This window comes from Tyto alba, unplaced genomic scaffold (genome assembly GCF_018691265.1).
Source record: "Tyto alba isolate M040663 unplaced genomic scaffold, T.alba_DEE_v4.0 Super-Scaffold_2, whole genome shotgun sequence".
In the NCBI taxonomy this organism is placed as follows: domain Eukaryota; kingdom Metazoa; phylum Chordata; class Aves; order Strigiformes; family Tytonidae; genus Tyto; species Tyto alba.
Window position 1 is genome coordinate 38247184 of NW_024881282.1, and position 13693 is coordinate 38260876.

At 36.0% G+C, this 13693-nt stretch overlaps 1 protein-coding gene across 13 annotated transcripts in view; it reads left to right on the top strand.

Annotated features, from left to right (window-relative positions):
- The window catches only part of ANKS1B (ankyrin repeat and sterile alpha motif domain containing 1B), a 437905-nt gene that overhangs the window by 94403 nt on the left and 329809 nt on the right, over positions 1-13693 (top strand). The gene's annotated exons all lie outside the window — the stretch shown is intronic.

Sequence of the window (13693 nt, forward strand, 5' to 3'; positions counted from 1 at the left end):
GACAATGATGATGAGTAAGCCAGAAGTATATACAATGGCTGACTAATGAGGATACATTAAAAACACATTCAAGAACAATTTTGGTTACTTATTCATTAGGGAATAGGAAGACAATCAGGCCTGATTGTTTGAAACTCCATAGAGAGAAGCACATAAATTTAAATTAGCCAATATGGTAACATTTACTGCATTTTATAAACATATTTACTGTATTTTGCAGGTATTTATGATGTATAAAAAAAGAGAATTGTACCAAGTCTCTATTTGGAATATTGTTGCTTTACTTAATTCCCTGTTTGTAATAGTTATAGATAATCTATGTATTGCCAAATTTTGACATTGTAAGAATTTTGTGTTAAGTTGCTCTTTAACTCTTACACCTAGTTCAGTTATGAATCTTATTTTGCAGGCATATACTGACTCTTATTTCTGTGGAAAGTAAACATATAAAGGCCATCTCTCCCAAGATATGTAAACCTTAATTTTAAGATTCCCTTGTTGCAAAGGTCTACCCACTCTCTGAAGATAAGATTATATAACTTTAAAAATTGTTTTTAAAAGCTACCACCCAGCTAAAACCCATCTGTTAGTCCCAGTTCCTAATGTGCACAGTGGTATTTCCCACTGAGAACTGTTGCTGCTGTTATTTTTTTCATTAGGCATTTATAATGTGACACCCAGTACCAAGCATCTACTTGGTCAATATAGAATGATATGCTTGCTGTAAGCTACTTTACAAAACAATTTCAAAATTCTATTTAAACATGAGCTGGTTATTACAAAGAAGCAGAGGGATATGTACCAACTTCACACAAATTTTTGTCCCTTCTACTAGGTAGCTTACCTAGCTAAGAGACGTTCAGACATTTTTAATTTATCCTTTCCTAACCTATGTTCTATAGTTATTAAAATAGGTTATTTTTTTATATCTATAGGTTATTCTATGCTTCAGTACAGTGTTGTAAAGATTTCTGTGTTATAGGGATCCTAACAACAGCGGAGTGGAACTCTGCACAGAACAATTTGCCCTGTGGCATGCTTCACAGCCACCTAAATTAGCCTGCAGCTCCCTGCTGCTGCGATTTCTGGTAGAGGTAATGCTAGACAATCCTCTAGTGTGCTGCACAGACCTACCCTGTGAGATAGTCAGCAGTTATTTAAGAATATAAAATCCGAAAACATGACAACACTTAATATGATTTAAACTACATGGAGTAAAGTGTAACTAGGGGAAAGTGCCTGCCAAGCCACCAGTTTATCTAATCTGCATTAAAAAGTATCTACTCTTTTTCCACTAGAATATTTTTCTGGAATATTTAACCAATCAGTCCAATTACGTATGTGTGTGGCTAATTCCTTGACTATCAGATACTTGCAGGAAAATAGCTTACAGACAAATGAATATCTCTGAATGCTGTTATGTGTTTAGCTTGCACTGGTGAATCCTAAATGTATCTAATCCTTTTGCTCCAATCTGTCACATTGTTTACCCCAGTGACCCTGCATTACTACGTTTTGCAGAACGTGTGCTGTATGTGCAGTCATTTTCTTTTATTTGCTGAGTATATGCTTCCATTTATTCTTATACAGTAAAATCTGACAGAGTAGAAAAGAAGAAATAGTTTGTGCACACCTTCCATAACTTGCAGTACTTCAGGGTAGTTCTTTCTTAAAGCTTTCTTTTTCCTGACTAAGTAATCCTAGCATTTTCAAGTTTATTTTGTATGTAAATCTTGCCATGCTACCAAATACTTCATTTGCCCTGCTGTGGACTCTTTCATCTTAGCTAAATCTGTTTTACATAAGGATCTCAGATATGGGTGTAGCATTTTTTTTTCCAAATAAAGTAATTATATGATAAGCTTTTCAGATCAAAGAGCTTGTTTGTCTTTATGACTATAAAGCTGTATGTAAATCCAGGGTGCTCTGGAAATGTTTAGTAGTATTTTATCTACTCAAGGATCCCGTTGGACAGCTATGTTTTATTAAATTAACCACAGTAGATTTTTGCATTTTTTCACAAGGACCATTTTAGTTCAGAGACTGTCATGTGTTGTGGTACTGAGCACATATGTAATTGGAAGACTAACCTCTGTTTCCTTATACTTACATGAATACCAAAGAAATCTACTCATCTCAACAGGATTAGCCAGGATCTGAGGTCTCTATCTGAATTGATCTTGAGTTCATCTTCCCAATATGAAGTATATTTGATTTAATTATCTCTTTGTGTGTGTTATTCAGTGCTTTAAAGAACCTTCCGTTTCATTGCTATTTGTGCTATTTTTTTTTTTTTTTTTTTTTTAACATCCCTGAGCTGCCTGTGCCATTGTGGATGCTGTTGCCAGGTCCGCATAGCAGAACACTTGTCTCTTCCATTTCTTCCATACTGTCAGTGTCCATAATCCCATGAGTATGCAGTAACGTACAACACAATGTCCATTTTTAAGCTGTAGTCTCCAACTTCTGAGAGAATTTCAGTCACTTCTGAAGAACAGAAGGGAAAGATAATACCATGAGATTTCCACCCAGACAGGTAATTTTGCAGTATTAAAATCTCTCATATTACTACAAAACCAAATCATCAGGAAGACTGATGACTTTTGCTATTACTGACATATCAGTCACCAAAGACGTTTACCTCAAGCCTTGACCTTCCCTACAGGTCTGCCAAAATCTGTCAGAGACTCCTGCCCTGCATTTCCCTCCGCTTTCTCCTCTCCTCAGAGTTTTCTCCAGTGTTCCAGCCAGAATGAGGTTTTCAACTTCTCCTGCACAAGAGAACAAAAAGTTCTTTTCATCCTGATCTTTCTTGGTTCTCTTAAAATTCATTTTCTCTCTATCTGATCATAGTATCACCAGTAGGGGTGCTGAAATTCCAAAGGTGGGATCCAGCTGCCTTAATGTTAAGTCTCTCATGTTGCTGTGGGTGTGCAAGGTGCCTATTGCATGGGGCTAACATGGGCTCAGTTGTGCCTTCAGGAGCAGTGATTAAGGGTCAGCAGCTACCCTGTAGTATCTAAAATGATACTGGATGCCAATGCTTGGCAGCTGAATCCCACCATAGGCCCTCAAGACAGTTGCATAAACAGAAACATCAAGAGCTGTTCTAGTCAGCAGCTGAGACATCTACATGGGGCTGACAGATGACAAAGGACTTGAAAAGTCAACGTGTTCTGGAGTGGTAGCTAGAGGCTAGGTAGGGTGCCCAAAGACGGACACTGGACCTTAGTGTGGAGGCAACTTAATCAAGATCTAAATGTCCCTCTGATAGGTTGGTAGTGTTAACTTTAAGGATCGAGAAATGTTTGTGAAACATTAATAATCTATTTGGTTTATTGCATTTGAGTAAAAAAGTATGTAAAAATGTATGAGATCTGTAAGGAATATGAAAACATATTTTTGATCTCTTGAAAAATAGTTTTGATCGTTTGTAAAAAGCCGGAGCTTGAATATGTGGGAGATTGATTTTTCACAGTCATATGTAGATATTTACTCTATAAGAAAGATAACTGAGTTAATAATAGAAGATGGAGAAGGAATGCTTTAAAATTTGCTCTTTTCTACCCTGCAATCTTAAACCAGAAATACGTTGTTTTAGAACTTAATAGCTTTTGATGTTTCTGCAAGTTACAGAGGAAGGTATTTCAGTAATATTTCTAGAACTCAGTCACTGTTGTCAGCAGGTACCAAGGCAGGTTTGATAGTGTTTTTTAATACATAGTGACCTTAGAATAAATGAGTGTTCTACCTACACAAAAGGGTACAAACAGTAGAGGGAAAAAAATAAAAATCTGAAATATATTTTGTATATACCTGAAGTCAACACTGATTTTATGTCTACTCTATTAATATAAGAATAAAGTCATTAAGCTTGGGACTGATAGTAAAGCCTGCTGATCACCATCTGATAGGAAATGTACAAGAAGAGCAAGAACCATATGGGTATGTGTCTCAGTTGTTTTCTGTAGTGATGGGAACAGCATAGTTTTATCCCTATGGTATAAACAGAAGATGGAGCTTATTAATCCATCAGAGCTATGTGAATCCCTGCAGGATCCATTAAGGGGTGGAGATAAGTGTAAATGTATGGTTTCACTATATCAATTTCTATGATTCTTTTGAAGTTGAATAAGTAAGCACTCTCAGCAGCAGCAGTCCCAGTTTCTCTCATTCGCTTCTTAATAAGAGGTGTACAAGTCATGCTATTGGTAAGTATTCTGCCATATTTCACAGGGCAAAATGACTACCCGTGATAAGCTAATACAAAAGAATGCTTTCTTTAAAAGTTGTTTACTAGCTGAAATTAGAACATTGGTCAACTTGTTTGGACTACTTGCATAATTTCAGTTTTATTCTATCCTAGTGGCAACAAGTATGTTTATTTTATAATTGACATATAAAAAAGATTAAGTTTTTTTTTTACTTAAGTCCTCAAGTAGTTGACCACTCATGACAAAGTTTCATTGCTTTCTGTTAGCACATTTTTTCAGTCCCTGTGAGTAAGCTCAGCAAGTGGAAAATGAATAGCAGAAAAATATATTGGACCAGATTCTTATACCTCTATAAAATACAAGATCAGGAGTAATTCAGAGTATGAGGGGCAACTGCCTAATATTTACTGTGCACTAGAAATGTTTGCCCATGGAATAAATACAGATCAACAGTGTGCTATGAATGCACCCCTTAGCTTTTCTGTAACTTCACTACATACTGAAACCCTTGGCTGAGTTCAGTGGTAGAAGTTTTAAAATTGAGATTCAAAGCAGAAACCAGGATTACTTGACAATGCATGCATCTATTTTTACACCAGTTTCTTTACTTTTCCAGAGGGGTATAAGAGTTGAATGATTTACACCATTTTTGATCATCTGTTTTCTTTTCTCTTGGCATGTGTACTTCCTAAACTTATTATAAGTTTCAGCTTAGTGCCATGAGGGAAAATCTCAGAAGAGACTCCTAAATTTTATTTGCTTCAGTAGTTATTTGAGATTGAGCAGTTTCTATTAATACTACTGCTATTATTTCTGTTGATATTGGTGCTCTGCCCAGTATCTCTGGTATATGAACTGTTCACAGCCTGCAAAGAAGCAGCCTCAGCACTGCCTGTCAATCTTAGACAAAAATAATACTAAAATGTAAAAATGTTTTATTTTTATGCTGGTCTTTATTTTAGTTATTAATAGTTTGTTCCTTATGGGTATTGGAATATTTACTACCTTGACCTTCTCTCTGTCCAAAATGGTGTTTCCTTTAAGGAATCTCAATAATTTTAATAGAATACTTATTTAGACAAAGATGCTGTGTAAGAAATATAGTGTTACACAGGAGTTAAAGATGAAGGCATGTTAGTGACTGACCTGTTTATCTGTATTTTACAGGATCTTTAAGACACTATGTGATTACTGGCTGAAGAAAGAATTTAAGTACTAGCTCTTCAGCTACCTAGGTGTATGTCTGGAAGACAACATAAAGATGTGCTTGTATTGCATAGATCTGTACATACTGTGTTGAATCTACCACAGACAAAAAGAACAGTACAGATGAGCTAGCACAGGAAAACCAAACACTGCCCTCAGTCTTCTGATAGTACTGGTTATTGAGATGACTGCAGTGAAATCACTGTTTTAATTATATGACAGGAAAAAGCAGCAGCTTGCAGTATGTGAGCTTCTCACGGTCAGGTTTTCCTACCTTTGCCTTCCTAGTGGAGATGATTTTGAATTCTGCTCCCACCTGCCATGTAAATCTGGCTGCATTGAGAGCTGTTGTCCAGTTGATAGTATTCTGCATCTCTTACGGGGGCTGTGTGTGTTATCTTTTTCTCTGAGTCTGAGCTTTTGCATGTTTTACTGAGATCAAAAGGTAAATTACTATTTGACTGATCTTTTCCAGTTAGGACTTCAACTTCTATAGCCTGTCTAGACATTTCAACTGTCAGCTTTTCTACTGCATTATTTTTATATTATGTTTAGCACTTAGATGACAATATGGTAAACTGCTAGTGATTTGCTGCTGATGGATTTGTAGATAATCTAGTACAAACGTTTTTCAAGGCATTTTTGATTATCCACTCTTAAACAGTATTCATCTTCAGATGACTAACTCAGTGCTGTATATAGTTCCTCTTCAGATTGGCTTTGTCTATTCAGGTATGATTTTCTCTTATGTCCTTCATTAATCCAACAGCAACTTAATGGAATAATAACTGCATTTTCAGTAACACACTTTTACAGAGAATATGTTTGCTAAATAAAAAGCTGTGCTCTGGAGGAGTAATAAAGTGGTGACTTCTGCCTACTCACTTACCACCTGATTTTTCCCCTGCTTTAATTTCTGTTCCTTCTGCTCTATTTCATGACAAATAGTGTATTTTCTATAAGTTTCATCATTCTGCCACCCACTTATCCACCCTCTCTTTCACAACTTTAAAAAAATACATGTTTTACAGCTGATTTGCTTTGCAATTACATTGCAGTGAGTTTTTCAAATGTTATATGATAACATTCAGATTGTATAGGGTTGTTAAATACAGAGATGCCTCTAGTTATTCTCCAAGCAGTATTTTCTTTCTGTGACATTTAAAGACAAAAATGTTGATCTTTACTTTGAATTATATTTCTTTCTTTATTCAAAGGTAAATGTACTTAAGCTTTTAATTCTATTTAATGTTTCTAAAAATATTAACACTTGATTTTGATTTTCTGCAGGCTCCTATGCACTTCATTATCTGTCTCTTCTTTTTCAACTGGTAGATGAGTTTTTCACAGTGAGTCACATTTTGGAATGAGTCATGTGCATATTGATTCAGGGAGACACATAAGCCTGTCATTAACATGAGAAATCCCATTAACTTAATTGGAACTATTAATGTGCTTAAACTTCAAGGCTCAAAAAAAGTTACCAAATTACTACATTTTTGCACAGCTTACATTTGTGTATACCCTTCATACATACCAGCTTAGGTCAAATCTACTATGCCCATGGGATGCAAAGGCATGCCTAGGAATACATTCCTGTAGCATAGTGTCCTTGCAGTCCAAATGGCCTGCTGTGTTGAATTCTGTCTTGGGGTTTTGTGCTTCAATGTGCTAAGTTCTTTTTCCTTGGTCAAGCAAAATACTTGAAGTGCTTTGATATTAAGCATTTGAAATTGATACTAAGTGTGCAAATAAGTCTGATTTATGAGTATTAGGTACATGCTCAAAATTAGGTGCTTAAAATGCAGCTTTACTTTATTTTGCCTAATGATAAGAGGGAAAAGTTAATTTGGAAGGCGGTTGAATCCTTTCCCAAACACAGATATTAGGACAGAGTAAATAAGTCCTGGAAGTGCCTACTTCCAGGTGTTAAAGACAACTAGTTTAATCCATAGATTAAACAAATAGCTCATATCAAATGCTTAGCTTTCAAACAGTTCAAACGAGTTTAAAAGAATGATGTTCTAAGTGCTTTTTTTGAATCAGGACAGGGCATATTGCAGCTTCAAGCAGCTAATACTTCATCCTGTTAATTTCACACTGTAAAACAAATGCAGTATATGCTTTCCAAGATACTTAAAAATGAACGTTCTATAGGCTCCATCTACATAATTCGTAATACATTCTTATTATGGTTAAATTATAATTACTAAAAGAACTTAGTGTTCCATTCTCTGCACTTTTTTGATTTATTGAATTCTTGAATGCCTTGCTTTTCTTGATGGCTGTGCTTTGAATACACATTCAGATGTACTCATTCATTTTATAATCTCATTTTTACTTATAATTTTGACCTTATTCAGTGTGCATTGTACTTGCCATCTAGTTTCAGGGTGTATTTTCTGCGTACTGTCAGATCCTGCTCTGAAGACAGAATTATTAATTTCTGGGGTGCTCATCATGATACATGTCAATAGTACTTGCCCACTGAGGGGCAGTAACTACACATTCATGTACTTTTCGTCACATGTGAATTAATCATGCTTACCTAAAGTTGATACATTTTACTGTTGTTACATATAGTCAATTATCATGACTCTGCTGACTTCAAGTTACAGGAATTTCTTCCCAGGCTCAGACATTACTATTGTTGAGTTCAAAGTGTGTGACTGCTTCAGACAAGTTGTTTTTTTATCTAGCCCCAGTCAGAAAATACTATCACATGCAACTTGGCTGATGTGCAGTGGCGTAGAGGTCAAGATTCTCCCTCCCTGGGACTGCCTGAGCTTGGATTTTTAAAGCACTTAGTCTCACATAACACGGAAAATGGTTGCAGAATATTTCATGCTGATTCCTGTTGTAGCCTGGCACTTCTGCAAACTTGCCTACAGAAATTCAATATAGCCAGGAAATAAGGAGGAGAAACTTAGTGACCATTTTGGAGAAGTATAAATGACGTGCCCAGCATCCCACAGGGATTGTGGCATAGACAGGTATAGACTACGCTTCTCCAACAGTCAGCTGCTTTAGATACAAGACCATTCTTGCTCTCTTCGTATTTCCTTGCTGTATACAGGAGGTGCAATCAAACTCTAAGCAGACCCATAGTGAATGAAATGATGAAAGAAATGTAAACTAGGAACATATTTGTGAAAGAATGGCTACAGGCATGCAGTGTAAGGTGAAGGACAAGATAATGAGGATTGAAAACGGAAAAACACCAAGCAGAGAGAAGACTGCCTTGGGGGATGTGGAAAAGGTGTGGCCTGGCCACCAAAATGTTTCACTGTCATTTGTCTGTAAAGTAGTAGTATGTGTCTTGTAAATGAGGTTCACCCTTGTCAGGATCCTTACTGAATGCCAGAAGGGTGCATTTGGTAATGTAGGGATTTTGCTGTGGAAAAATAGTAACTGATGGTGTTACCTTTCATGCCCAAATGCTGCTTATCTCTTTTCTGGATCCATCAGGCATTTTCCCCTGGGAGCAGGCTGGGCAGCAGCAGGGGGAGCACTGAGAGCACAGGAACACTATCCCGGCTCCCCCCTCCCTCGTCCCTGGCTCCACTGCCACAGCTGCTAGGAACAGCAGAGACAGAGAACAACCTGCTCATCCTAATTTATAGAGGGTATTCAAGAACAGTTTCCCTCTCTATTTGTAATCATTATAATGTAAAATCAGAATATTAGGCAATAGAACTGTATTTATTTTTTTTATTTTTTTTTACTTTTATTTCACAACATGATTACGTATCCTTTGGGCCAAGGGAAGGAAAAGTAGAGATACACCTCTGTAATCCAGTGGTTAGGATCATGTGAAATATTTGCATGGTCCTGTGTCTGACAAGTTATTTCTTCAGAAGAAACCTCCTACTGACTTAATTGTTCCAGACTGTGTGGCAGCATTTAGCTTATCAAATGTCTGGTTGCTTCTACCTTCCATAAGCAGAAGATTGCCTTCCAGATTTCATATTTGCTGCACCATTTCAAAAAGCTTATTTTCTTAATATGTGATATGCTCCAAAATAAATGAAAAGTTGATGTTAGTGGCCAGAACTATGATGCAATAGCAAACAGTAGAGGTCCTGTTATTTTATATCTTTAACAGTTTTGCTGGTGCTATCTTGCTTTAGTGGATACTGTCCGAACGGGTATTTGCAATACTTCTGCAAACAGGTAATTTTAAAAAGAGATAAAAGAGGTAAAGAAAGATTTTGATGTTTAGTTTTAGATTTCACTGGACTACTAGGGAAAAGCCTCCTCTGTGTATTGAAACAAGGGAATCAAATCACATTTTGTTTAGCGATGGCTGCTTACAAATGTCAAGGCAGAAAGCAGACCAGTTTTCATTAAAAACTGAGAAAAAGAGGGAATAAAAGAAAGTAAGAGGTTTTGTATGACTTACTATATTCATAGAGAAAACTTGTTTAGATAATGAGATCATATGGTAGTCAGGAAATCACTGACGTGTAAAAAGGAAAGCCAAAACTTTTTGTGTACTTTATACATGGTGTAAATCTTCTTGAGCTGTGAACATGGTAGCTTTAAGTAATAGTTAAGATTAAAGGTGCTCTCTTTTTCTTTTCCTGTTGACATTTAAGAGTGGAACAGACTTCCTCTCCATTTTTTGGTCTGTACTCATCATTCTGTCTCTTGCTAAATATTGGTTTGTTCTCTTAGGGCGGGAAAGAGATTCAAGTTACTGTGATAGCCACTCTGATGTACGTACATATTCTGGGAGAACAAATAGCCTGTTTATAGAATAAAGTATCCTTCAGTCTAAAGTATCCTACTGTGCAAATTTTGCCATTTATGTAGCTGGAGATATGAAGAGGAAGACTTCCATACCTAAATTTTTAAAGACATTAACTTCTTACTACGTACAAAAATCAGAAGTGATGTGTCAGGCCCATCAGAGTCTGAGGAAGACTTGCCACTAATTGTAATGGTCCAATATCCTTATGCTAGATTTTACTACTCCCTTATTGCAACATTATTATTCTCTCCTTTTTTTTTACATAGAGGAATTATATTGTTAGTCTCTTGGTGATATAAGCAATTTTTAATAATTAATTCAGTGTTCCAGTAAAAAACAGAACCTTTATAAAATCTTTTATTCTGTATCAGTCTTGTGGTTTCCCTAACAGTTTTTCATTTTTACATGTGATATCTAATATATTTTAAGGTTTTCTGTTTTGTGTGAGGATATATGGTGCTTATGTCTCTTCTAGCTTAGGCAGAGTTGGCCATTTTGAAGCTTAGTATTACAGTTTATATTGACTTAACCATTCCATAATGTCAAATTCAATTAATTGAGCAGCTATGATCTAGGTGGCATTGTCTAGCTGCAGTTACTTTTTTTTTTTTTTTTTTTTTTGAGTCAAAACAGGCATGAATAAAAGCTTCTCGGTGTCTATTTTTCTTTAGGTGCCGGAAATCTCTTCCTTTCTATTTATTTATTTTTTTTTTTCTGAGAAGTAGGCATAAATAGCTTTAGTTTCACTAAAATTCTCCCTACAGGACTATTTCGAGGCTTCCCAGCAGCACACACAGAATTAGATTTTCCTATCCAAAGGATCTCTAAGGAGGCAAAATTAAATTACACAACAGAACAGAAAAATGAGGGAGTTATGGGAAAGGAATGAAGACTGGGAGAAAATAGCAGGACAGTGGGTGGTCTGGGTTGGGAGTTTTTTGGGCTTGTGTGACAGTCTGTGATCTGTAAGTTGATTGTAGAGCATTCTGTACCTTCCCAGTCTCCTCCAGGTGCATCCCTCTCCCCAGGGTATGCAAACCCAGTCTACCCCATTTGGGAGACTTCTGACTCCCCTTTCTCTCATTCAGCTATTAACTCCTCTCCACTTTGCAAATGCAGCTCTCTTTCCCTGCAGAAACTCCCACTTACCCCTTGGCGCCTGCTGTCTGGGAAGAACTGGACTTCTGGCAGCAGGGGTGGTTGAAAAAGGTGATAGCAACAACTGTTTCTTGACCATCACATACATTTCTTCTAATGCTTCCTTTTTAGTGTTTTTTCAGTAGCAAAAAATCTAGGCAAGAAGACAGATATCAGTCATTTGCTATAAAAAGAGCCAACCCTACTCTGTAGTGGCCTGTAAATGAGGTTGTATCATGTTATCCATACCTGGACTGTGTAGTTGTATAAGAGTACTAGTCAATTTATTCCAATAGTGTGTCTAATAAACTCTGACATTGAATGGGCCTTTTTTGAATGATCAGGAGATCTGACTATATTATATTTCACATTTCTTCTCATTCATATTGACATTAATTTAAATTCATGTGTTCCCTACTCTATCTTAGGCTATTTAGGTAAAATACATCTAATGGAAATAATGCAACCCTTTTTCATTCTGCCTGTGTATTTTTTCTGGTTTTCAATATTTTGGTATGATTTTTTTCTATTCTGTTCCTGTAATAGCTAAATACTCATAAATTCTCCCATGAATGATTCAAATATATTGAATTTCATTGTTCATCTTCATCTAGTTCTGTTGAAAAACTCTATTTGATATTACATGTTTGTGTATTTTTTACCTTTAGAAGATGCATTGACATTTTTCTGTGACTTTTTAATTCATTCCCTTACACTGGCTTGTAAGCTCACAGCTAATGTGTGTTACCTGCTTTTCTGTACCTGACACTGCTGCAGTTCTTTGCTTTTTGCTCCAGGGGGCAAGAAGCACTTTATTCTCTGGTACAACAATTCTGAGATTTAAAATGTAAACGTAGGGCAACCACCATGGAAGATGGCATCATAAATAGAAGGGAAAGACCTGTAGTCTGTTTCCTTTGTCTGTGCAAATGCATAGCAATAATAGCCTTTCACGACCCACACGCTGCAGAGTTAACCCAATCCTTTTAATAATCTGTGTAAGAATATTGGTTGCTATGGAAACACATTCTCTGGTACCACTTGACTGTCAAAATAACCTAATGAAATATCGTGCTAAGAATGTTTTAGAAATTTACTTTTAATATAAAAAGTAAATAAATCCACCTAACTTTAGAAGATATGGCTAGATTCATGAAGTCTGCAACAAGGGAACAACCAGTTTCTAACAGAGGGGAATCAGACTAGTGGAGATGGATATATTCTGTTTCTCATCTTTGGTGAGTGAGCTGAAATAGAATTTATAAATATTTTTCTGCTTGAATTAATGGCATACCAACCACATCTGTGTATAAGAAGTTTGCACAAGAGTCAAAGATTAAATGATCCTCAGATGTTACACAATTTGAGTTAGTGCCTGTCTGTGTGGTGCCTTTGCTTCACTTAGAGTTTGCATCAGCTTGTTTTCATCTTCAGAACTGCTTCTGTTTCTTTGCTTCTTTTCCCCCCTACTTTCCTTTACCTCTGCATTCCCTTTCTTGTATCAGACTCTATGCATATCTTTATTCTATTGGCTAAAATAATCTGCAATTAAGTGTTGTTTTTTTTTTTTTTTTTTTTTTTATATGGGTGTCATAGCAGTGCTTTAGAGGTAATGTTATCACCAGATTAATAGATGTGGTCAGCCATTGTCTCAAACAGCATTATGTTTGCCAAGTAAAAATCCAGCCACTTCTGAAAGATTGTTTAAGGCAAACAAGCATTCCTAAAGATAGCATTTAGTATCTGAATATCAGGTAGGCTGCAAAACAAATGTTGAGCAGGCTAGAACAGCTATTTCATATTCCAGTTGAAATATGGACAAAGAATTAAGATGTGAGTAAAAATTTATTTTTTGCTGTTGTCCTATTTTTTTCTTTTTAACATGAGATTTTAAAAATCATTCATTACTGGCTTAACTTTCCTCCTCCTCCTGAAATCAACAAAAGTTGCCACTGCAGTTCATTCACTTGAAGAGGACTACCCTGTGTAGCAAAATAACATTAATAAATGGGAACTGTCCAATTCTGTTTCTCGATGTCATAGGAATTAGGATACTGGTTTAAGCAATAGTTAATTACTCCCTTATTACTGAAACCAATATGGAAGCCTCAGTGCTCACAACTGAATTACTTTTTCTGGTACCTTTCATCCCTTATAGATGAGACAAAATAAGGCAGGTTCTTTTTTTAAATAAAATTTTTGCCTACAAAATAAGCTAAAATGTTTATTATTGTAAATAGAAAATAAAAATGGAAACCTCATGTTTTGATTACACTGATCTTTTTTTTTTTTTTTTCCTGCAAAATCCTTGGGCTGATCTGGACAAATGTAATACATCTGTGCTTTTCTTTTCTGAACACAACAGATGACTGTTGAAGCAAGA